Genomic DNA, 18,454 nt, shown 5'->3' with positions numbered 1-18,454 from the left:
GAACGTTAGACGGCGGTGTGACGTTGGTTTATGTTGCGTGTTAGCGGCGGGCATGGTTGTCAACGACCATACCATGTTGAAAACACCGGTTCTCGTCCGATCACCGAAGTTAAGCAACATCGGGCATGGCTAGTACTTAGGTGGGTGACCACTTGGGAAAACCATGTGTCGTTGGCATCTTCTCCTTTTTGCTTTTCTCAGCCTCATCGGGGATGTGTTTGGTCGCATGGAATGTATCCATCGTCCTTGTGGTCATCCCAGTACGCTGTGAAAAAGTTCCTTTTGGATGAATTGTTCCCCTTCTAACGCTTCCCTCGAAGGGCGATGTTGTTCTATTTATAGCCCTTCGTAGCATACGTTGGAGTGGGGGAACTGTGGTCGAACATACTTTTTCTCAAACAACCACTCAAGAAGATGCAATTTACTGTGTAAAAAGCACTGTACCTTGAGCTCTGTGACTTGTGGAGGCTGCAGAAAAGATGAATTCCACACTAGATTTGAACGTTAGACGGCGGTGTGACGTTGGTTTATGTTGCGTGTTAGCGGCGGGCATGGTTGTCAACGACCATACCATGTTGAAAACACCGGTTCTCGTCCGATCACCGAAGTTAAGCAACATCGGGCATGGCTAGTACTTAGGTGGGTGACCACTTGGGAAAACCATGTGTCGTTGGCATCTTCACCTTTTTGCTTTTCTCAGCCTCATCGGGGATGTGTTTGGTCGCATGGAATGTATCCATCGTCCTTGTGGTCATCCCAGTACGCTATGAAAAAGTTCTTTTTGGATAAATTCTTTCCTTCTTCTAACGCTTCCCTCGAAGGGCGATGTTGTTCTATTTATAGCCCTTCGTCGCATATGTTGGAGTGGGGGAACTGTGGTCGAACATACTTTTTCTCAAACAACCACTCTTGAAGATGCAATTTATTGTGTAAAAAGCACTGTAGCTTGAGCCCTGTGACCTGTGGAGGCTGCAGAAAAGATGAATTCCACACTAGATTTGAACGTTAGACGGCGGTGTGACGTTGGTTTATGTTGCGTGTTAGCGGCGGGCATGGTTGTCAACGACCATACCATGTTGAAAACACCGGTTCTCGTCCGATCACCGAAGTTAAGCAACATCGGGCATGGCTAGTACTTAGGTGGGTGACCACTTGGGAAAACCATGTGTCGTTGGCATCTTCACCTTTTTGCTTTTCTCAGCCTCATCGGGGATGTGTTTGGTCGCATGGAATGTATCCATCGTCCTTGTGGTCATCCCAGTACGCTGTGAAAAAGTTCCTTTTGGATGAATTGTTCCCCTTCTAACGCTTCCCTCGAAGGGCGATGTTGTTCTATTTATAGCCCTTCGTAGCATATGTTGGAGTGGGGGAACTGTGGTCGAACATACTTTTTCTCAAACAACCACTATTGAAAATGTGTTTTATTGTGTGAAAAGCATTGTAGCTTGAGCCCTGTGACTTGTGGAGACTGCAGAAAAGATGAATTCCACACTAGATTTGAACGTTAGACGGCGGTGTGACGTTGGTTTATGTTGCGTGTTAGCGGCGGGCATGGTTGTCAACGACCATACCATGTTGAAAACACCGGTTCTCGTCCGATCACCGAAGTTAAGCAACATCGGGCATGGCTAGTACTTAGGTGGGTGACCACTTGGGAAAACCATGTGTCGTTGGCATCTTCACCTTTTTGCTTTTCTCAGCCTCATCGGGGATGTGTTTGGTGGCAAGGAATGTATCCATCGTCCTTGTGGTCATCCCAGTACGCTGTGAAAAAGTTCTTTTTGGATGAATTCTTTCCTTCTTCTAACGCTTCCCTCGAAGGGCGATGTTGTTCTATTTATAGCCCTTCGCAGCATATGTTGGAGTGGGGGAACTGTGGTCGAACATACTTTTTCTCAAACAACCACTATTGAAAATGTGTTTTGTTGTGTGAAAAGCATTGTAGCTTGTGCCCTGTGACCTGTGAAGGCTGCAGAAAAGATGAATTCCACACTAGATTTGAACGTTAGACGGCGGTGTGACGTTGGTTTATGTTGCGTGTTAGCGGCGGGCATGGTTGTCAACGACCATACCATGTTGAAAACACCGGTTCTCGTCCGATCACCGAAGTTAAGCAACATCGGGCATGGCTAGTACTTAGGTGGGTGACCACTTGGGAAAACCATGTGTCGTTGGCATCTTCACCTTTTTGCTTTTCTCAGCCTCATCGGGGATGTGTTTGGTCGCATGGAATGTATCCATCGTCCTTGTGGTCATCCCAGTACGCTGTGAAAAAGTTCCTTTTGGATGAATTCTTTCCTTCTTCTAACGCTTCCCTCGAAGGGCGATGTTGTTCTATTTATAGCCCTTCGTAGCATATGTTGGAGTGGGGGAACTGTGGTCGAACATACTTTTTCTCAAACAACCACTCTTGAATTTGTGTTTTTGTGTGTTAAAAGCACTGTACCTTGAGCTCTGTGACTTGTGGAGGCTGCAGAAAAGATGCATTCCACATTAGATTTGAACGTTAGACGGCGGTGTGACGTTGGTTTATGTTGCGTGTTAGCGGCGGGCATGGTTGTCAACGACCATACCATGTTGAAAACACCGGTTCTCGTCCGATCACCGAAGTTAAGCAACATCGGGCATGGCTAGTACTTAGGTGGGTGACCACTTGGGAAAACCATGTGTCGTTGGCATCTTCACCTTTTTGCTTTTCTCAGCCTCATCGGGGATGTGTTTGGTCGCATGGAATGTATCCATCGTCCTTGTGGTCATCCCAGTACGCTGTGAAAAAGTTCCTTTTGGATGAATTGTTCCCCTTCTAACGCTCGCCTCGAAGGGCGATGTTGTTCTATTTATAGCCCTTCGTAGCATATGTTGGAGTGGGGGAACTGTGGTCGAACATACTTTTTCTCAAATAACCACTATTGAAAATGTGTTTTGTTGTGTGAAAATCATTTTAACTTGTGCTCTGTGACTTGTGGAGGCTGCAGAAAAGATGAATTCCACACTAGATTTGAACGTTAGACGGCGGTGTGACGTTGGTTTATGTTGCGTGTTAGCGGCGGGCATGGTTGTCAACGACCATACCATGTTGAAAACACCGGTTCTCGTCCGATCACCGAAGTTAAGCAACATCGGGCATGGCTAGTACTTAGGTGGGTGACCACTTGGGAAAACCATGTGTCGTTGGCATCTTCACCTTTTTGCTTTTCTCAGCCTCATCGGGGATGTGTTTGGTCGCATGGAATGTATCCATCGTCCTTGTGGTCATCCCAGTACGCTGTGAAAAAGTTCCTTTTGGATGAATTGTTCCCCTTCTAACGCTTCCCTCGAAGGGCGATGTTGTTCTATTTATAGCCCTTCGTAGCATATGTTGGAGTGGGGGTACTGTGGTCGAACATACTTTTTCTCAAACAACCACTATTGAAAATGTGTTTTATTGTGTGAAAAGCATTGTAGCTTGAGCCCTGTGACCTGTGGAGGCTGCAGAAAAGATGAATTCCACACTAGATTTGAACGTTAGACGGCGGTGTGACGTTGGTTTATGTTGCGTGTTAGCGGCGGGCATGGTTGTCAACGACCATACCATGTTGAAAACACCGGTTCTCGTCCGATCACCGAAGTTAAGCAACATCGGGCATGGCTAGTACTTAGGTGGGTGACCACTTGGGAAAACCATGTGTCGTTGGCATCTTCACCTTTTTGCTTTTCTCAGCCTCATCGGGGATGTGTTTGGTCGCATGGAATGTATCCATCGTCCTTGTGGTCATCCCAGTACGCTGTGAAAAAGTTCCTTTTTGATGAATTCTTTCCTTCTTCTAACGCTTCGCTCGAAGGGCGATGTTGTTCTATTTATAGCCCTTCGTAGCATATGTTGGAGTGGGGGTACTGTGGTCGAACATACTTTTTCTCAAACAACCACTATTGAAAATGTGTTTTGTTGTGTGAAAAGCATTGTAACTTGAGCCCTGTGACCTGTGGAGGCTGCAGAAAAGATGAATTCCACACTAGATTTGAACGTTAGACGGCGGTGTGACGTTGGTTTATGTTGCGTGTTAGCGGCGGGCATGGTTGTCAACGACCATACCATGTTGAAAACACCGGTTCTCGTCCGATCACCGAAGTTAAGCAACATCGGGCATGGCTAGTACTTAGGTGGGTGACCACTTGGGAAAACCATGTGTCGTTGGCATCTTCACCTTTTTGCTTTTCTCAGCCTCATCGGGGATGTGTTTGGTCGCATGGAATGTATCCATCGTCCTTGTGGTCATCCCAGTACGCTGTGAAAAAGTTCCTTTTGGATGAATTGTTCCCCTTCTAACGCTTCCCTCGAAGGGCGATGTTGTTCTATTTATAGCCCTTCGTAGCATATGTTGGAGTGGGGGAACTGTGGTCGAACATACTTTTTCTCAAACAACCACTATTGAAAATGTGTTTTATTGTGTGAAAAGCATTGTAGCTTGAGCCCTGTGACTTGTGGAGACTGCAGAAAAGATGAATTCCACACTAGATTTGAACGTTAGACGGCGGTGTGACGTTGGTTTATGTTGCGTGTTAGCGGCGGGCATGGTTGTCAACGACCATACCATGTTGAAAACACCGGTTCTCGTCCGATCACCGAAGTTAAGCAACATCGGGCATGGCTAGTACTTAGGTGGGTGACCACTTGGGAAAACCATGTGTCGTTGGCATCTTCACCTTTTTGCTTTTCTCAGCCTCATCGGGGATGTGTTTGGTGGCAAGGAATGTATCCATCGTCCTTGTGGTCATCCCAGTACGCTGTGAAAAAGTTCTTTTTGGATGAATTCTTTCCTTCTTCTAACGCTTCCCTCGAAGGGCGATGTTGTTCTATTTATAGCCCTTCGTAGCATATGGTGGAGTGGGGGTACTGTGTTCAAACATACTTTTTCTCAAACAACCACTCAAGAAGATGCAATTTATTGTTTGAAAACCATTGTAGCTTGAGCCCTGTGACCTGTGGAGGCTGCAGAAAAGATGAATTCCACACTAGATTTGAACGTTAGACGGCGGTGTGACGTTGGTTTATGTTGCGTGTTAGCGGCGGGCATGGTTGTCAACGACCATACCATGTTGAAAACACCGGTTCTCGTCCGATCACCGAAGTTAAGCAACATCGGGCATGGCTAGTACTTAGGTGGGTGACCACTTGGGAAAACCATGTGTCGTTGGCATCTTCTCCTTTTTGCTTTTCTCAGCCTCATCGGGGATGTGTTTGGTCGCATGGAATGTATCCATCGTCCTTGTGGTCATCCCAGTACGCTGTGAAAAAGTTCCTTTTGGATGAATTGTTCCCCTTCTAACGCTTCCCTCGAAGGGCGATGTTGTTCTATTTATAGCCCTTCGTAGCATACGTTGGAGTGGGGGAACTGTGGTCGAACATACTTTTTCTCAAACAACCACTCAAGAAGATGCAATTTACTGTGTAAAAAGCACTGTACCTTGAGCTCTGTGACTTGTGGAGGCTGCAGAAAAGATGAATTCCACACTAGATTTGAACGTTAGACGGCGGTGTGACGTTGGTTTATGTTGCGTGTTAGCGGCGGGCATGGTTGTCAACGACCATACCATGTTGAAAACACCGGTTCTCGTCCGATCACCGAAGTTAAGCAACATCGGGCATGGCTAGTACTTAGGTGGGTGACCACTTGGGAAAACCATGTGTCGTTGGCATCTTCACCTTTTTGCTTTTCTCAGCCTCATCGGGGATGTGTTTGGTCGCATGGAATGTATCCATCGTCCTTGTGGTCATCCCAGTACGCTGTGAAAAAGTTCCTTTTGGATGAATTGTTCCCCTTCTAACGCTTCCCTCGAAGGGCGATGTTGTTCTATTTATAGCCCTTCGTAGCATATGGTGGAGTGGGGGTACTGTGTTCAAACATACTTTTTCTCAAACAACCACTCAAGAAGATGCAATTTATTGTTTGAAAACCATTGTAGCTTGAGCCCTGTGACCTGTGGAGGCTGCAGAAAAGATGAATTCCACACTAGATTTGAACGTTAGACGGCGGTGTGACGTTGGTTTATGTTGCGTGTTAGCGGCGGGCATGGTTGTCAACGACCATACCATGTTGAAAACACCGGTTCTCGTCCGATCACCGAAGTTAAGCAACATCGGGCATGGCTAGTACTTAGGTGGGTGACCACTTGGGAAAACCATGTGTCGTTGGCATCTTCACCTTTTTGCTTTTCTCAGCCTCATCGGGGATGTGTTTGGTCGCATGGAATGTATCCATCGTCCTTGTGGTCATCCCAGTACGCTGTGAAAAAGTTCCTTTTGGATGAATTGTTCCTCCTTCTAACGCTTCCCTCGAAGGGCGATGTTGTTCTATTTATAGCCCTTCGTAGCATATGTTGGAGTGGGGGTACTGTGGTCAAACATACTTTTTCTCAAACAACCACTATTGAAAATGGATTTATTTGTGTGAAAACCATGGTAGCTTGTGTCCTGTGACCTGTGGAGACTGCAGAAAAGATGAATTCCACACTAGATTTGAACGTTAGACGGCGGTGTGACGTTGGTTTATGTTGCGTGTTAGCGGCGGGCATGGTTGTCAACGACCATACCATGTTGAAAACACCGGTTCTCGTCCGATCACCGAAGTTAAGCAACATCGGGCATGGCTAGTACTTAGGTGGGTGACCACTTGGGAAAACCATGTGTCGTTGGCATCTTCACCTTTTTGCTTTTCTCAGCCTCATCGGGGATGTGTTTGGTCGCATGGAATGTATCCATCGTCCTTGTGGTCACCCCAGGACGCTGTGAAAAAGTTCCTTTTGGATGAATTGTTCCCCTTCTAACGCTTCCCTCGAAGGGCGATGTTGTTCTATTTATAGCCCTTCGTCGCATATGTTGGAGTGGGGGAACTGTGGTCGAACATACTTTTTCTCAAACAACCACTCTTGAAGATGCAATTTATTGTGTAAAAAGCACTGTAGCTTGAGCCCTGTGACCTGTGGAGGCTGCAGAAAAGATGAATTCCACACTAGATTTGAACGTTAGACGGCGGTGTGACGTTGGTTTATGTTGCGTGTTAGCGGCGGGCATGGTTGTCAACGACCATACCATGTTGAAAACACCGGTTCTCGTCCGATCACCGAAGTTAAGCAACATCGGGCATGGCTAGTACTTAGGTGGGTGACCACTTGGGAAAACCATGTGTCGTTGGCATCTTCACCTTTTTGCTTTTCTCAGCCTCATCGGGGATGTGTTTGGTCGCATGGAATGTATCCATCGTCCTTGTGGTCATCCCAGTACGCTGTGAAAAAGTTCCTTTTGGATGAATTCTTTCCTTCTTCTAACGCTTCCCTCGAAGGGCGATGTTGTTCTATTTATAGCCCTTCGTAGCATATGTTGGAGTGGGGGAACTGTGGTCGAACATACTTTTTCTCAAACAACCACTCTTGAAGGTGTGTTTTAGTGTGTAAAAAGCACTGTACCTTGAGCTCTGTGACTTGTGGAGGCTGCAGAAAAGATGCATTCCACATTAGATTTGAACGTTAGACGGCGGTGTGACGTTGGTTTATGTTGCGTGTTAGCGGCGGGCATGGTTGTCAACGACCATACCATGTTGAAAACACCGGTTCTCGTCCGATCACCGAAGTTAAGCAACATCGGGCATGGCTAGTACTTAGGTGGGTGACCACTTGGGAAAACCATGTGTCGTTGGCATCTTCACCTTTTTGCTTTTCTCAGCCTCATCGGGGATGTGTTTGGTCGCATGGAATGTATCCATCGTCCTTGTGGTCATCCCAGTACGCTGTGAAAAAGTTCCTTTTGGATGAATTGTTCCCCTTCTAACGCTCGCCTCGAAGGGCGATGTTGTTCTATTTATAGCCCTTCGTAGCATATGTTGGAGTGGGGGAACTGTGGTCGAACATACTTTTTCTCAAATAACCACTATTGAAAATGTGTTTTGTTGTGTGAAAATCATTTTAACTTGTGCTCTGTGACTTGTGGAGGCTGCAGAAAAGATGAATTCCACACTAGATTTGAACGTTAGACGGCGGTGTGACGTTGGTTTATGTTGCGTGTTAGCGGCGGGCATGGTTGTCAACGACCATACCATGTTGAAAACACCGGTTCTCGTCCGATCACCGAAGTTAAGCAACATCGGGCATGGCTAGTACTTAGGTGGGTGACCACTTGGGAAAACCATGTGTCGTTGGCATCTTCACCTTTTTGCTTTTCTCAGCCTCATCGGGGATGTGTTTGGTCGCATGGAATGTATCCATCGTCCTTGTGGTCATCCCAGTACGCTGTGAAAAAGTTCCTTTTTGATGAATTCTTTCCTTCTTCTAACGCTTCGCTCGAAGGGCGATGTTGTTCTATTTATAGCCCTTCGTAGCATATGTTGGAGTGGGGGTACTGTGGTCGAACATACTTTTTCTCAAACAACCACTATTGAAAATGTGTTTTGTTGTGTGAAAAGCATTGTAACTTGAGCCCTGTGACCTGTGGAGGCTGCAGAAAAGATGAATTCCACACTAGATTTGAACGTTAGACGGCGGTGTGACGTTGGTTTATGTTGCGTGTTAGCGGCGGGCATGGTTGTCAACGACCATACCATGTTGAAAACACCGGTTCTCGTCCGATCACCGAAGTTAAGCAACATCGGGCATGGCTAGTACTTAGGTGGGTGACCACTTGGGAAAACCATGTGTCGTTGGCATCTTCACCTTTTTGCTTTTCTCAGCCTCATCGGGGATGTGTTTGGTCGCATGGAATGTATCCATCGTCCTTGTGGTCATCCCAGTACGCTGTGAAAAAGTTCCTTTTTGATGAATTCTTTCCTTCTTCTAACGCTTCGCTCGAAGGGCGATGTTGTTCTATTTATAGCCCTTCGTAGCATATGTTGGAGTGGGGGTACTGTGGTCGAACATACTTTTTCTCAAACAACCACTATTGAAAATGTGTTTTGTTGTGTGAAAAGCATTGTAACTTGAGCCCTGTGACCTGTGGAGGCTGCAGAAAAGATGAATTCCACACTAGATTTGAACGTTAGACGGCGGTGTGACGTTGGTTTATGTTGCGTGTTAGCGGCGGGCATGGTTGTCAACGACCATACCATGTTGAAAACACCGGTTCTCGTCCGATCACCGAAGTTAAGCAACATCGGGCATGGCTAGTACTTAGGTGGGTGACCACTTGGGAAAACCATGTGTCGTTGGCATCTTCACCTTTTTGCTTTTCTCAGCCTCATCGGGGATGTGTTTGGTCGCATGGAATGTATCCATCGTCCTTGTGGTCATCCCAGTACGCTGTGAAAAAGTTCCTTTTGGATGAATTGTTCCCCTTCTAACGCTTCCCTCGAAGGGCGATGTTGTTCTATTTATAGCCCTTCGTAGCATATGTTGGAGTGGGGGTACTGTGGTCGAACATACTTTTTCTCAAACAACCACTATTGAAAATGTGTTTTATTGTGTGAAAAGCATTGTAGCTTGAGCCCTGTGACCTGTGGAGGCTGCAGAAAAGATGAATTCCACACTAGATTTGAACGTTAGACGGCGGTGTGACGTTGGTTTATGTTGCGTGTTAGCGGCGGGCATGGTTGTCAACGACCATACCATGTTGAAAACACCGGTTCTCGTCCGATCACCGAAGTTAAGCAACATCGGGCATGGCTAGTACTTAGGTGGGTGACCACTTGGGAAAACCATGTGTCGTTGGCATCTTCACCTTTTTGCTTTTCTCAGCCTCATCGGGGATGTGTTTGGTCGCATGGAATGTATCCATCGTCCTTGTGGTCATCCCAGTACGCTGTGAAAAAGTTCCTTTTTGATGAATTCTTTCCTTCTTCTAACGCTTCGCTCGAAGGGCGATGTTGTTCTATTTATAGCCCTTCGTAGCATATGTTGGAGTGGGGGTACTGTGGTCGAACATACTTTTTCTCAAACAACCACTATTGAAAATGTGTTTTGTTGTGTGAAAAGCATTGTAACTTGAGCCCTGTGACCTGTGGAGGCTGCAGAAAAGATGAATTCCACACTAGATTTGAACGTTAGACGGCGGTGTGACGTTGGTTTATGTTGCGTGTTAGCGGCGGGCATGGTTGTCAACGACCATACCATGTTGAAAACACCGGTTCTCGTCCGATCACCGAAGTTAAGCAACATCGGGCATGGCTAGTACTTAGGTGGGTGACCACTTGGGAAAACCATGTGTCGTTGGCATCTTCACCTTTTTGCTTTTCTCAGCCTCATCGGGGATGTGTTTGGTCGCATGGAATGTATCCATCGTCCTTGTGGTCATCCCAGTACGCTGTGAAAAAGTTCCTTTTGGATGAATTGTTCCCCTTCTAACGCTTCCCTCGAAGGGCGATGTTGTTCTATTTATAGCCCTTCGTAGCATATGTTGGAGTGGGGGAACTGTGGTCGAACATACTTTTTCTCAAACAACCACTATTGAAAATGTGTTTTATTGTGTGAAAAGCATTGTAGCTTGAGCCCTGTGACTTGTGGAGACTGCAGAAAAGATGAATTCCACACTAGATTTGAACGTTAGACGGCGGTGTGACGTTGGTTTATGTTGCGTGTTAGCGGCGGGCATGGTTGTCAACGACCATACCATGTTGAAAACACCGGTTCTCGTCCGATCACCGAAGTTAAGCAACATCGGGCATGGCTAGTACTTAGGTGGGTGACCACTTGGGAAAACCATGTGTCGTTGGCATCTTCACCTTTTTGCTTTTCTCAGCCTCATCGGGGATGTGTTTGGTGGCAAGGAATGTATCCATCGTCCTTGTGGTCATCCCAGTACGCTGTGAAAAAGTTCTTTTTGGATGAATTCTTTCCTTCTTCTAACGCTTCCCTCGAAGGGCGATGTTGTTCTATTTATAGCTCTTCGTAGCATATGTTGGAGTGGGGGAACTGTGGTCGAACATACTTTTTCTCAAACAACCACTATTGAAAATGTGTTTTATTGTGTGAAAAGCATTGTAGCTTGAGCCCTGTGACCTGTGGAGACTGCAGAAAAGATGAATTCCACACTAGATTTGAACGTTAGACGGCGGTGTGACGTTGGTTTATGTTGCGTGTTAGCGGCGGGCATGGTTGTCAACGACCATACCATGTTGAAAACACCGGTTCTCGTCCGATCACCGAAGTTAAGCAACATCGGGCATGGCTAGTACTTAGGTGGGTGACCACTTGGGAAAACCATGTGTCGTTGGCATCTTCACCTTTTTGCTTTTCTCAGCCTCATCGGGGATGTGTTTGGTCGCATGGAATGTATCCATCGTCCTTGTGGTCATCCCAGTACGCTGTGAAAAAGTTCCTTTTTGATGAATTCTTTCCTTCTTCTAACGCTTCGCTCGAAGGGCGATGTTGTTCTATTTATAGCCCTTCGTAGCATATGTTGGAGTGGGGGTACTGTGGTCGAACATACTTTTTCTCAAACAACCACTATTGAAAATGTGTTTTGTTGTGTGAAAAGCATTGTAACTTGAGCCCTGTGACCTGTGGAGGCTGCAGAAAAGATGAATTCCACACTAGATTTGAACGTTAGACGGCGGTGTGACGTTGGTTTATGTTGCGTGTTAGCGGCGGGCATGGTTGTCAACGACCATACCATGTTGAAAACACCGGTTCTCGTCCGATCACCGAAGTTAAGCAACATCGGGCATGGCTAGTACTTAGGTGGGTGACCACTTGGGAAAACCATGTGTCGTTGGCATCTTCACCTTTTTGCTTTTCTCAGCCTCATCGGGGATGTGTTTGGTCGCATGGAATGTATCCATCGTCCTTGTGGTCATCCCAGTACGCTGTGAAAAAGTTCCTTTTGGATGAATTGTTCCCCTTCTAACGCTTCCCTCGAAGGGCGATGTTGTTCTATTTATAGCCCTTCGTAGCATATGTTGGAGTGGGGGAACTGTGGTCGAACATACTTTTTCTCAAACAACCACTATTGAAAATGTGTTTTATTGTGTAAAAAGCATTGTAGCTTGAGCCCTGTGACTTGTGGAGACTGCAGAAAAGATGAATTCCACACTAGATTTGAACGTTAGACGGCGGTGTGACGTTGGTTTATGTTGCGTGTTAGCGGCGGGCATGGTTGTCAACGACCATACCATGTTGAAAACACCGGTTCTCGTCCGATCACCGAAGTTAAGCAACATCGGGCATGGCTAGTACTTAGGTGGGTGACCACTTGGGAAAACCATATGTCGTTGGCATCTTCACCTTTTTGCTTTTCTCAGCCTCATCGGGGATGTGTTTGGTGGCAAGGAATGTATCCATCGTCCTTGTGGTCATCCCAGTACGCTGTGAAAAAGTTCTTTTTGGATGAATTCTTTCCTTCTTCTAACGCTTCCCTCGAAGGGCGATGTTGTTCTATTTATAGCTCTTCGTAGCATATGTTGGAGTGGGGGAACTGTGGTCGAACATACTTTTTCTCAAACAACCACTATTGAAAATGTGTTTTATTGTGTGAAAAGCATTGTAGCTTGAGCCCTGTGACCTGTGGAGACTGCAGAAAAGATGAATTCCACACTAGATTTGAACGTTAGACGGCGGTGTGACGTTGGTTTATGTTGCGTGTTAGCGGCGGGCATGGTTGTCAACGACCATACCATGTTGAAAACACCGGTTCTCGTCCGATCACCGAAGTTAAGCAACATCGGGCATGGCTAGTACTTAGGTGGGTGACCACTTGGGAAAACCATGTGTCGTTGGCATCTTCACCTTTTTGCTTTTCTCAGCCTCATCGGGGATGTGTTTGGTCGCATGGAATGTATCCATCGTCCTTGTGGTCATCCCAGTACGCTGTGAAAAGTTCCTTTTGGATGAATTGTTCCTCCTTCTAACGCTTCCCTCGAAGGGCGATGTTGTTCTATTTATAGCCCTTCGTAGCATATGTTGGAGTGGGGGAACTGTGGTCGAACATACTTTTTCTCAAACAACCACTCAAGAAGATGCAATTTATTGTGTAAAAAGCACTGTACCTTGTGCTCTGTGACTTGTGGAGGCTGCAGAAAAGATGAATTCCACACTAGATTTGAACGTTAGACGGCGGTGTGACGTTGGTTTATGTTGCGTGTTAGCGGCGGGCATGGTTGTCAACGACCATACCATGTTGAAAACACCGGTTCTCGTCCGATCACCGAAGTTAAGCAACATCGGGCATGGCTAGTACTTAGGTGGGTGACCACTTGGGAAAACCATGTGTCGTTGGCATCTTCACCTTTTTGCTTTTCTCAGCCTCATCGGGGATGTGTTTGGTCGCATGGAATGTATCCATCGTCCTTGTGGTCATCCCAGTACGCTGTGAAAAGTTCCTTTTGGATGAATTGTTCCTCCTTCTAACGCTTCCCTCGAAGGGCGATGTTGTTCTATTTATAGCTCTTCGTAGCATATGTTGGAGTGGGGGAACTGTGGTCGAACATACTTTTTCTCAAACAACCACTATTGAAAATGTGTTTTATTGTGTGAAAAGCATTGTAGCTTGAGCCCTGTGACCTGTGGAGGCTGCAGAAAAGATGAATTCCACACTAGATTTGAACGTTAGACGGCGGTGTGACGTTGGTTTATGTTGCGTGTTAGCGGCGGGCATGGTTGTCAACGACCATACCATGTTGAAAACACCGGTTCTCGTCCGATCACCGAAGTTAAGCAACATCGGGCATGGCTAGTACTTAGGTGGGTGACCACTTGGGAAAACCATGTGTCGTTGGCATCTTCACCTTTTTGCTTTTCTCAGCCTCATCGGGGATGTGTTTGGTCGCATGGAATGTATCCATCGTCCTTGTGGTCATCCCAGTACGCTGTGAAAAAGTTCCTTTTTGATGAATTCTTTCCTCCTTCTAACGCTTCGCTCGAAGGGCGATGTTGTTCTATTTATAGCCCTTCGTAGCATATGTTGGAGTGGGGGTACTGTGGTCGAACATACTTTTTCTCAAACAACCACTATTGAAAATGTGTTTTGTTGTGTGAAAAGCATTGTAACTTGAGCCCTGTGACCTGTGGAGGCTGCAGAAAAGATGAATTCCACACTAGATTTGAACGTTAGACGGCGGTGTGACGTTGGTTTATGTTGCGTGTTAGCGGCGGGCATGGTTGTCAACGACCATACCATGTTGAAAACACCGGTTCTCGTCCGATCACCGAAGTTAAGCAACATCGGGCATGGCTAGTACTTAGGTGGGTGACCACTTGGGAAAACCATGTGTCGTTGGCATCTTCACCTTTTTGCTTTTCTCAGCCTCATCGGGGATGTGTTTGGTCGCATGGAATGTATCCATCGTCCTTGTGGTCATCCCAGTACGCTGTGAAAAAGTTCCTTTTGGATGAATTGTTCCCCTTCTAACGCTTCCCTCGAAGGGCGATGTTGTTCTATTTATAGCCCTTCGTAGCATATGTTGGAGTGGGGGAACTGTGGTCGAACATACTTTTTCTCAAACAACCACTATTGAAAATGTGTTTTATTGTGTAAAAAGCATTGTAGCTTGAGCCCTGTGACTTGTGGAGACTGCAGAAAAGATGAATTCCACACTAGATTTGAACGTTAGACGGCGGTGTGACGTTGGTTTATGTTGCGTGTTAGCGGCGGGCATGGTTGTCAACGACCATACCATGTTGAAAACACCGGTTCTCGTCCGATCACCGAAGTTAAGCAACATCGGGCATGGCTAGTACTTAGGTGGGTGACCACTTGGGAAAACCATGTGTCGTTGGCATCTTCACCTTTTTGCTTTTCTCAGCCTCATCGGGGATGTGTTTGGTCGCATGGAATGTATCCATCGTCCTTGTGGTCATCCCAGTACGCTGTGAAAAGTTCCTTTTGGATGAATTGTTCCTCCTTCTAACGCTTCCCTCGAAGGGCGATGTTGTTCTATTTATAGCCCTTCGTAGCATATGTTGGAGTGGGGGAACTGTGGTCGAACATACTTTTTCTCAAACAACCACTCAAGAAGATGCAATTTATTGTGTAAAAAGCACTGTACCTTGTGCTCTGTGACTTGTGGAGGCTGCAGAAAAGATGAATTCCACACTAGATTTGAACGTTAGACGGCGGTGTGACGTTGGTTTATGTTGCGTGTTAGCGGCGGGCATGGTTGTCAACGACCATACCATGTTGAAAACACCGGTTCTCGTCCGATCACCGAAGTTAAGCAACATCGGGCATGGCTAGTACTTAGGTGGGTGACCACTTGGGAAAACCATGTGTCGTTGGCATCTTCACCTTTTTGCTTTTCTCAGCCTCATCGGGGATGTGTTTGGTGGCAAGGAATGTATCCATCGTCCTTGTGGTCATCCCAGTACGCTGTGAAAAAGTTCTTTTTGGATGAATTCTTTCCTTCTTCTAACGCTTCCCTCGAAGGGCGATGTTGTTCTATTTATAGCTCTTCGTAGCATATGTTGGAGTGGGGGAACTGTGGTCGAACATACTTTTTCTCAAACAACCACTATTGAAAATGTGTTTTATTGTGTGAAAAGCATTGTAGCTTGAGCCCTGTGACCTGTGGAGACTGCAGAAAAGATGAATTCCACACTAGATTTGAACGTTAGACGGCGGTGTGACGTTGGTTTATGTTGCGTGTTAGCGGCGGGCATGGTTGTCAACGACCATACCATGTTGAAAACACCGGTTCTCGTCCGATCACCGAAGTTAAGCAACATCGGGCATGGCTAGTACTTAGGTGGGTGACCACTTGGGAAAACCATGTGTCGTTGGCATCTTCACCTTTTTGCTTTTCTCAGCCTCATCGGGGATGTGTTTGGTCGCATGGAATGTATCCATCGTCCTTGTGGTCATCCCAGTACGCTGTGAAAAGTTCCTTTTGGATGAATTGTTCCTCCTTCTAACGCTTCCCTCGAAGGGCGATGTTGTTCTATTTATAGCTCTTCGTAGCATATGTTGGAGTGGGGGAACTGTGGTCGAACATACTTTTTCTCAAACAACCACTATTGAAAATGTGTTTTATTGTGTGAAAAGCATTGTAGCTTGAGCCCTGTGACCTGTGGAGGCTGCAGAAAAGATGAATTCCACACTAGATTTGAACGTTAGACGGCGGTGTGACGTTGGTTTATGTTGCGTGTTAGCGGCGGGCATGGTTGTCAACGACCATACCATGTTGAAAACACCGGTTCTCGTCCGATCACCGAAGTTAAGCAACATCGGGCATGGCTAGTACTTAGGTGGGTGACCACTTGGGAAAACCATGTGTCGTTGGCATCTTCACCTTTTTGCTTTTCTCAGCCTCATCGGGGATGTGTTTGGTCGCATGGAATGTATCCATCGTCCTTGTGGTCATCCCAGTACGCTGTGAAAAAGTTCCTTTTGGATGAATTGTTCCCCTTCTAACGCTTCCCTCGAAGGGCGATGTTGTTCTATTTATAGCCCTTCGTAGCATATGTTGGAGTGGGGGAACTGTGGTCGAACTGACTTTTTCTCAAACAACCACTATTGAAAATGTGTTTTGTTGTGTGAAAAGCATTGTAGCTTGAGCCCTGTGACCTGTGAAGGCTGCAGAAAAGATGAATTCCACACTAGATTTGAACGTTAGACGGCGGTGTGACGTTGGTTTATGTTGCGTGTTAGCGGCGGGCATGGTTGTCAACGACCATACCATGTTGAAAACACCGGTTCTCGTCCGATCACCGAAGTTAAGCAACATCGGGCATGGCTAGTACTTAGGTGGGTGACCACTTGGGAAAACCATGTGTCGTTGGCATCTTCACCTTTTTGCTTTTCTCAGCCTCATCGGGGATGTGTTTGGTGGCAAGGAATGTATCCATCGTCCTTGTGGTCATCCCAGTACGCTGTGAAAAAGTTCCTTTAGGATGAATTCTTTCCTTCTTCTAACGCTTCCCTCGAAGGGCGATGTTGTTCTATTTATAGCTCTTCGTAGCATATGTTGGAGTGGGGGAACTGTGGTCGAACATACTTTTTCTCAAACAACCACTGTTGAAAATGTGTTTTATTGTGTGAAAAGCATTGTAGCTTGAGCCCTGTGACCTGTGGAGGCTGCAGAAAAGATGAATTCCACACTAGATTTGAACGTTAGACGGCGGTGTGACGTTGGTTTATGTTGCGTGTTAGCGGCGGGCATGGTTGTCAACGACCATACCATGTTGAAAACACCGGTTCTCGTCCGATCACCGAAGTTAAGCAACATCGGGCATGGCTAGTACTTAGGTGGGTGACCACTTGGGAAAACCATGTGTCGTTGGCATCTTCACCTTTTTGCTTTTCTCAGCCTCATCGGGGATGTGTTTGGTCGCATGGAATGTATCCATCGTCCTTGTGGTCATCCCAGTACGCTGTGAAAAAGTTCCTTTAGGATGAATTCTTTCCTTCTTCTAACGCTTCCCTCGAAGGGCGATGTTGTTCTATTTATAGCTCTTCGTAGCATATGTTGGAGTGGGGGAACTGTGGTCGAACATACTTTTTCTCAAACAACCACTGTTGAAAATGTGTTTTATTGTGTGAAAAGCATTGTAGCTTGAGCCCTGTGACCTGTGGAGGCTGCAGAAAAGATGAATTCCACACTAGATTTGAACGTTAGACGGCGGTGTGACGTTGGTTTATGTTGCGTGTTAGCGGCGGGCATGGTTGTCAACGACCATACCATGTTGAAAACACCGGTTCTCGTCCGATCACCGAAGTTAAGCAACATCGGGCATGGCTAGTACTTAGGTGGGTGACCACTTGGGAAAACCATGTGTCGTTGGCATCTTCACCTTTTTGCTTTTCTCAGCCTCATCGGGGATGTGTTTGGTCGCATGGAATGTATCCATCGTCCTTGTGGTCATCCCAGTACGCTGTGAAAAAGTTCCTTTTGGATGAATTGTTCCCCTTCTAACGCTTCCCTCGAAGGGCGATGTTGTTCTATTTATAGCCCTTCGTAGCATATGTTGGAGTGGGGGAACTGTGGTCGAACATACTTTTTCTCAAACAACCACTATTGAAAATGTGTTTTATTGTGTAAAAAGCATTGTAGCTTGAGCCCTGTGACTTGTGGAGACTGCAGAAAAGATGAATTCCACACTAGATTTGAACGTTAGACGGCGGTGTGACGTTGGTTTATGTTGCGTGTTAGCGGCGGGCATGGTTGTCAACGACCATACCATGTTGAAAACACCGGTTCTCGTCCGATCACCGAAGTTAAGCAACATCGGGCATGGCTAGTACTTAGGTGGGTGACCACTTGGGAAAACCATGTGTCGTTGGCATCTTCACCTTTTTGCTTTTCTCAGCCTCATCGGGGATGTGTTTGGTCGCATGGAATGTATCCATCGTCCTTGTGGTCATCCCAGTACGCTGTGAAAAGTTCCTTTTGGATGAATTGTTCCTCCTTCTAACGCTTCCCTCGAAGGGCGATGTTGTTCTATTTATAGCCCTTCGTAGCATATGTTGGAGTGGGGGAACTGTGGTCGAACATACTTTTTCTCAAACAACCACTCAAGAAGATGCAATTTATTGTGTAAAAAGCACTGTACCTTGTGCTCTGTG

At 46.4% G+C, this 18,454-nt stretch overlaps 37 non-coding genes across 37 annotated transcripts; all 37 read left to right on the top strand.

Annotated features, from left to right (window-relative positions):
• The first annotated feature begins 58 nt into the window (after positions 1–58).
• LOC125907042 (5S ribosomal RNA) lies at positions 59–177 on the top strand. The gene has a single exon (XR_007452374.1). It is a non-coding gene; the product is annotated as a 5S ribosomal RNA (ribosomal RNA).
• Positions 178–557: 380 nt separating this feature from the next.
• On the top strand, positions 558–676 carry LOC125907041 (5S ribosomal RNA). Its single transcript, XR_007452373.1, has one exon. It is a non-coding gene; the product is annotated as a 5S ribosomal RNA (ribosomal RNA).
• A 382-nt stretch (positions 677–1,058) lies between these two features.
• Positions 1,059–1,177, top strand: LOC125907040 (5S ribosomal RNA). The gene has a single exon (XR_007452372.1). It is a non-coding gene; the product is annotated as a 5S ribosomal RNA (ribosomal RNA).
• A 380-nt stretch (positions 1,178–1,557) lies between these two features.
• LOC125907039 (5S ribosomal RNA) lies at positions 1,558–1,676 on the top strand. Its single transcript, XR_007452371.1, has one exon. It is a non-coding gene; the product is annotated as a 5S ribosomal RNA (ribosomal RNA).
• Positions 1,677–2,058: 382 nt separating this feature from the next.
• On the top strand, positions 2,059–2,177 carry LOC125907038 (5S ribosomal RNA). Its single transcript, XR_007452370.1, has one exon. It is a non-coding gene; the product is annotated as a 5S ribosomal RNA (ribosomal RNA).
• Positions 2,178–2,559: 382 nt separating this feature from the next.
• LOC125907037 (5S ribosomal RNA) lies at positions 2,560–2,678 on the top strand. Its single transcript, XR_007452369.1, has one exon. It is a non-coding gene; the product is annotated as a 5S ribosomal RNA (ribosomal RNA).
• Positions 2,679–3,058: 380 nt separating this feature from the next.
• Positions 3,059–3,177, top strand: LOC125907036 (5S ribosomal RNA). Its single transcript, XR_007452368.1, has one exon. It is a non-coding gene; the product is annotated as a 5S ribosomal RNA (ribosomal RNA).
• A 380-nt stretch (positions 3,178–3,557) lies between these two features.
• Positions 3,558–3,676, top strand: LOC125907035 (5S ribosomal RNA). Its single transcript, XR_007452367.1, has one exon. It is a non-coding gene; the product is annotated as a 5S ribosomal RNA (ribosomal RNA).
• A 382-nt stretch (positions 3,677–4,058) lies between these two features.
• LOC125907034 (5S ribosomal RNA) lies at positions 4,059–4,177 on the top strand. The gene has a single exon (XR_007452366.1). It is a non-coding gene; the product is annotated as a 5S ribosomal RNA (ribosomal RNA).
• A 380-nt stretch (positions 4,178–4,557) lies between these two features.
• On the top strand, positions 4,558–4,676 carry LOC125907033 (5S ribosomal RNA). The gene has a single exon (XR_007452365.1). It is a non-coding gene; the product is annotated as a 5S ribosomal RNA (ribosomal RNA).
• A 382-nt stretch (positions 4,677–5,058) lies between these two features.
• Positions 5,059–5,177, top strand: LOC125907032 (5S ribosomal RNA). The gene has a single exon (XR_007452364.1). It is a non-coding gene; the product is annotated as a 5S ribosomal RNA (ribosomal RNA).
• Positions 5,178–5,557: 380 nt separating this feature from the next.
• Positions 5,558–5,676, top strand: LOC125907031 (5S ribosomal RNA). Its single transcript, XR_007452363.1, has one exon. It is a non-coding gene; the product is annotated as a 5S ribosomal RNA (ribosomal RNA).
• A 380-nt stretch (positions 5,677–6,056) lies between these two features.
• On the top strand, positions 6,057–6,175 carry LOC125907030 (5S ribosomal RNA). The gene has a single exon (XR_007452362.1). It is a non-coding gene; the product is annotated as a 5S ribosomal RNA (ribosomal RNA).
• A 381-nt stretch (positions 6,176–6,556) lies between these two features.
• LOC125907029 (5S ribosomal RNA) lies at positions 6,557–6,675 on the top strand. Its single transcript, XR_007452361.1, has one exon. It is a non-coding gene; the product is annotated as a 5S ribosomal RNA (ribosomal RNA).
• Positions 6,676–7,055: 380 nt separating this feature from the next.
• Positions 7,056–7,174, top strand: LOC125907028 (5S ribosomal RNA). The gene has a single exon (XR_007452359.1). It is a non-coding gene; the product is annotated as a 5S ribosomal RNA (ribosomal RNA).
• A 382-nt stretch (positions 7,175–7,556) lies between these two features.
• Positions 7,557–7,675, top strand: LOC125907027 (5S ribosomal RNA). The gene has a single exon (XR_007452358.1). It is a non-coding gene; the product is annotated as a 5S ribosomal RNA (ribosomal RNA).
• A 380-nt stretch (positions 7,676–8,055) lies between these two features.
• Positions 8,056–8,174, top strand: LOC125907026 (5S ribosomal RNA). The gene has a single exon (XR_007452357.1). It is a non-coding gene; the product is annotated as a 5S ribosomal RNA (ribosomal RNA).
• Positions 8,175–8,556: 382 nt separating this feature from the next.
• On the top strand, positions 8,557–8,675 carry LOC125907025 (5S ribosomal RNA). Its single transcript, XR_007452356.1, has one exon. It is a non-coding gene; the product is annotated as a 5S ribosomal RNA (ribosomal RNA).
• Positions 8,676–9,057: 382 nt separating this feature from the next.
• On the top strand, positions 9,058–9,176 carry LOC125907024 (5S ribosomal RNA). Its single transcript, XR_007452355.1, has one exon. It is a non-coding gene; the product is annotated as a 5S ribosomal RNA (ribosomal RNA).
• Positions 9,177–9,556: 380 nt separating this feature from the next.
• LOC125907023 (5S ribosomal RNA) lies at positions 9,557–9,675 on the top strand. Its single transcript, XR_007452354.1, has one exon. It is a non-coding gene; the product is annotated as a 5S ribosomal RNA (ribosomal RNA).
• A 382-nt stretch (positions 9,676–10,057) lies between these two features.
• On the top strand, positions 10,058–10,176 carry LOC125907022 (5S ribosomal RNA). The gene has a single exon (XR_007452353.1). It is a non-coding gene; the product is annotated as a 5S ribosomal RNA (ribosomal RNA).
• A 380-nt stretch (positions 10,177–10,556) lies between these two features.
• Positions 10,557–10,675, top strand: LOC125907021 (5S ribosomal RNA). The gene has a single exon (XR_007452352.1). It is a non-coding gene; the product is annotated as a 5S ribosomal RNA (ribosomal RNA).
• A 382-nt stretch (positions 10,676–11,057) lies between these two features.
• On the top strand, positions 11,058–11,176 carry LOC125907020 (5S ribosomal RNA). Its single transcript, XR_007452351.1, has one exon. It is a non-coding gene; the product is annotated as a 5S ribosomal RNA (ribosomal RNA).
• A 382-nt stretch (positions 11,177–11,558) lies between these two features.
• On the top strand, positions 11,559–11,677 carry LOC125907019 (5S ribosomal RNA). Its single transcript, XR_007452350.1, has one exon. It is a non-coding gene; the product is annotated as a 5S ribosomal RNA (ribosomal RNA).
• Positions 11,678–12,057: 380 nt separating this feature from the next.
• On the top strand, positions 12,058–12,176 carry LOC125907171 (5S ribosomal RNA). The gene has a single exon (XR_007452503.1). It is a non-coding gene; the product is annotated as a 5S ribosomal RNA (ribosomal RNA).
• A 382-nt stretch (positions 12,177–12,558) lies between these two features.
• On the top strand, positions 12,559–12,677 carry LOC125907018 (5S ribosomal RNA). The gene has a single exon (XR_007452349.1). It is a non-coding gene; the product is annotated as a 5S ribosomal RNA (ribosomal RNA).
• Positions 12,678–13,057: 380 nt separating this feature from the next.
• On the top strand, positions 13,058–13,176 carry LOC125907017 (5S ribosomal RNA). The gene has a single exon (XR_007452348.1). It is a non-coding gene; the product is annotated as a 5S ribosomal RNA (ribosomal RNA).
• A 380-nt stretch (positions 13,177–13,556) lies between these two features.
• LOC125907016 (5S ribosomal RNA) lies at positions 13,557–13,675 on the top strand. The gene has a single exon (XR_007452347.1). It is a non-coding gene; the product is annotated as a 5S ribosomal RNA (ribosomal RNA).
• Positions 13,676–14,057: 382 nt separating this feature from the next.
• Positions 14,058–14,176, top strand: LOC125907015 (5S ribosomal RNA). The gene has a single exon (XR_007452346.1). It is a non-coding gene; the product is annotated as a 5S ribosomal RNA (ribosomal RNA).
• A 380-nt stretch (positions 14,177–14,556) lies between these two features.
• LOC125907014 (5S ribosomal RNA) lies at positions 14,557–14,675 on the top strand. The gene has a single exon (XR_007452345.1). It is a non-coding gene; the product is annotated as a 5S ribosomal RNA (ribosomal RNA).
• A 380-nt stretch (positions 14,676–15,055) lies between these two features.
• On the top strand, positions 15,056–15,174 carry LOC125907013 (5S ribosomal RNA). The gene has a single exon (XR_007452344.1). It is a non-coding gene; the product is annotated as a 5S ribosomal RNA (ribosomal RNA).
• Positions 15,175–15,556: 382 nt separating this feature from the next.
• LOC125907012 (5S ribosomal RNA) lies at positions 15,557–15,675 on the top strand. The gene has a single exon (XR_007452343.1). It is a non-coding gene; the product is annotated as a 5S ribosomal RNA (ribosomal RNA).
• Positions 15,676–16,055: 380 nt separating this feature from the next.
• Positions 16,056–16,174, top strand: LOC125907011 (5S ribosomal RNA). Its single transcript, XR_007452342.1, has one exon. It is a non-coding gene; the product is annotated as a 5S ribosomal RNA (ribosomal RNA).
• Positions 16,175–16,554: 380 nt separating this feature from the next.
• LOC125907010 (5S ribosomal RNA) lies at positions 16,555–16,673 on the top strand. Its single transcript, XR_007452341.1, has one exon. It is a non-coding gene; the product is annotated as a 5S ribosomal RNA (ribosomal RNA).
• A 382-nt stretch (positions 16,674–17,055) lies between these two features.
• Positions 17,056–17,174, top strand: LOC125907009 (5S ribosomal RNA). Its single transcript, XR_007452340.1, has one exon. It is a non-coding gene; the product is annotated as a 5S ribosomal RNA (ribosomal RNA).
• A 382-nt stretch (positions 17,175–17,556) lies between these two features.
• On the top strand, positions 17,557–17,675 carry LOC125907008 (5S ribosomal RNA). Its single transcript, XR_007452339.1, has one exon. It is a non-coding gene; the product is annotated as a 5S ribosomal RNA (ribosomal RNA).
• Positions 17,676–18,055: 380 nt separating this feature from the next.
• LOC125907007 (5S ribosomal RNA) lies at positions 18,056–18,174 on the top strand. The gene has a single exon (XR_007452338.1). It is a non-coding gene; the product is annotated as a 5S ribosomal RNA (ribosomal RNA).
• The last annotated feature ends 280 nt before the right edge of the window (positions 18,175–18,454 follow it).

This window comes from Anopheles coluzzii, chromosome 2 (genome assembly GCF_943734685.1).
Source record: "Anopheles coluzzii chromosome 2, AcolN3, whole genome shotgun sequence".
NCBI lineage: Eukaryota > Metazoa > Arthropoda > Insecta > Diptera > Culicidae > Anopheles > Anopheles coluzzii.
This window is presented reverse-complemented; position numbering and strand designations above follow the sequence as displayed.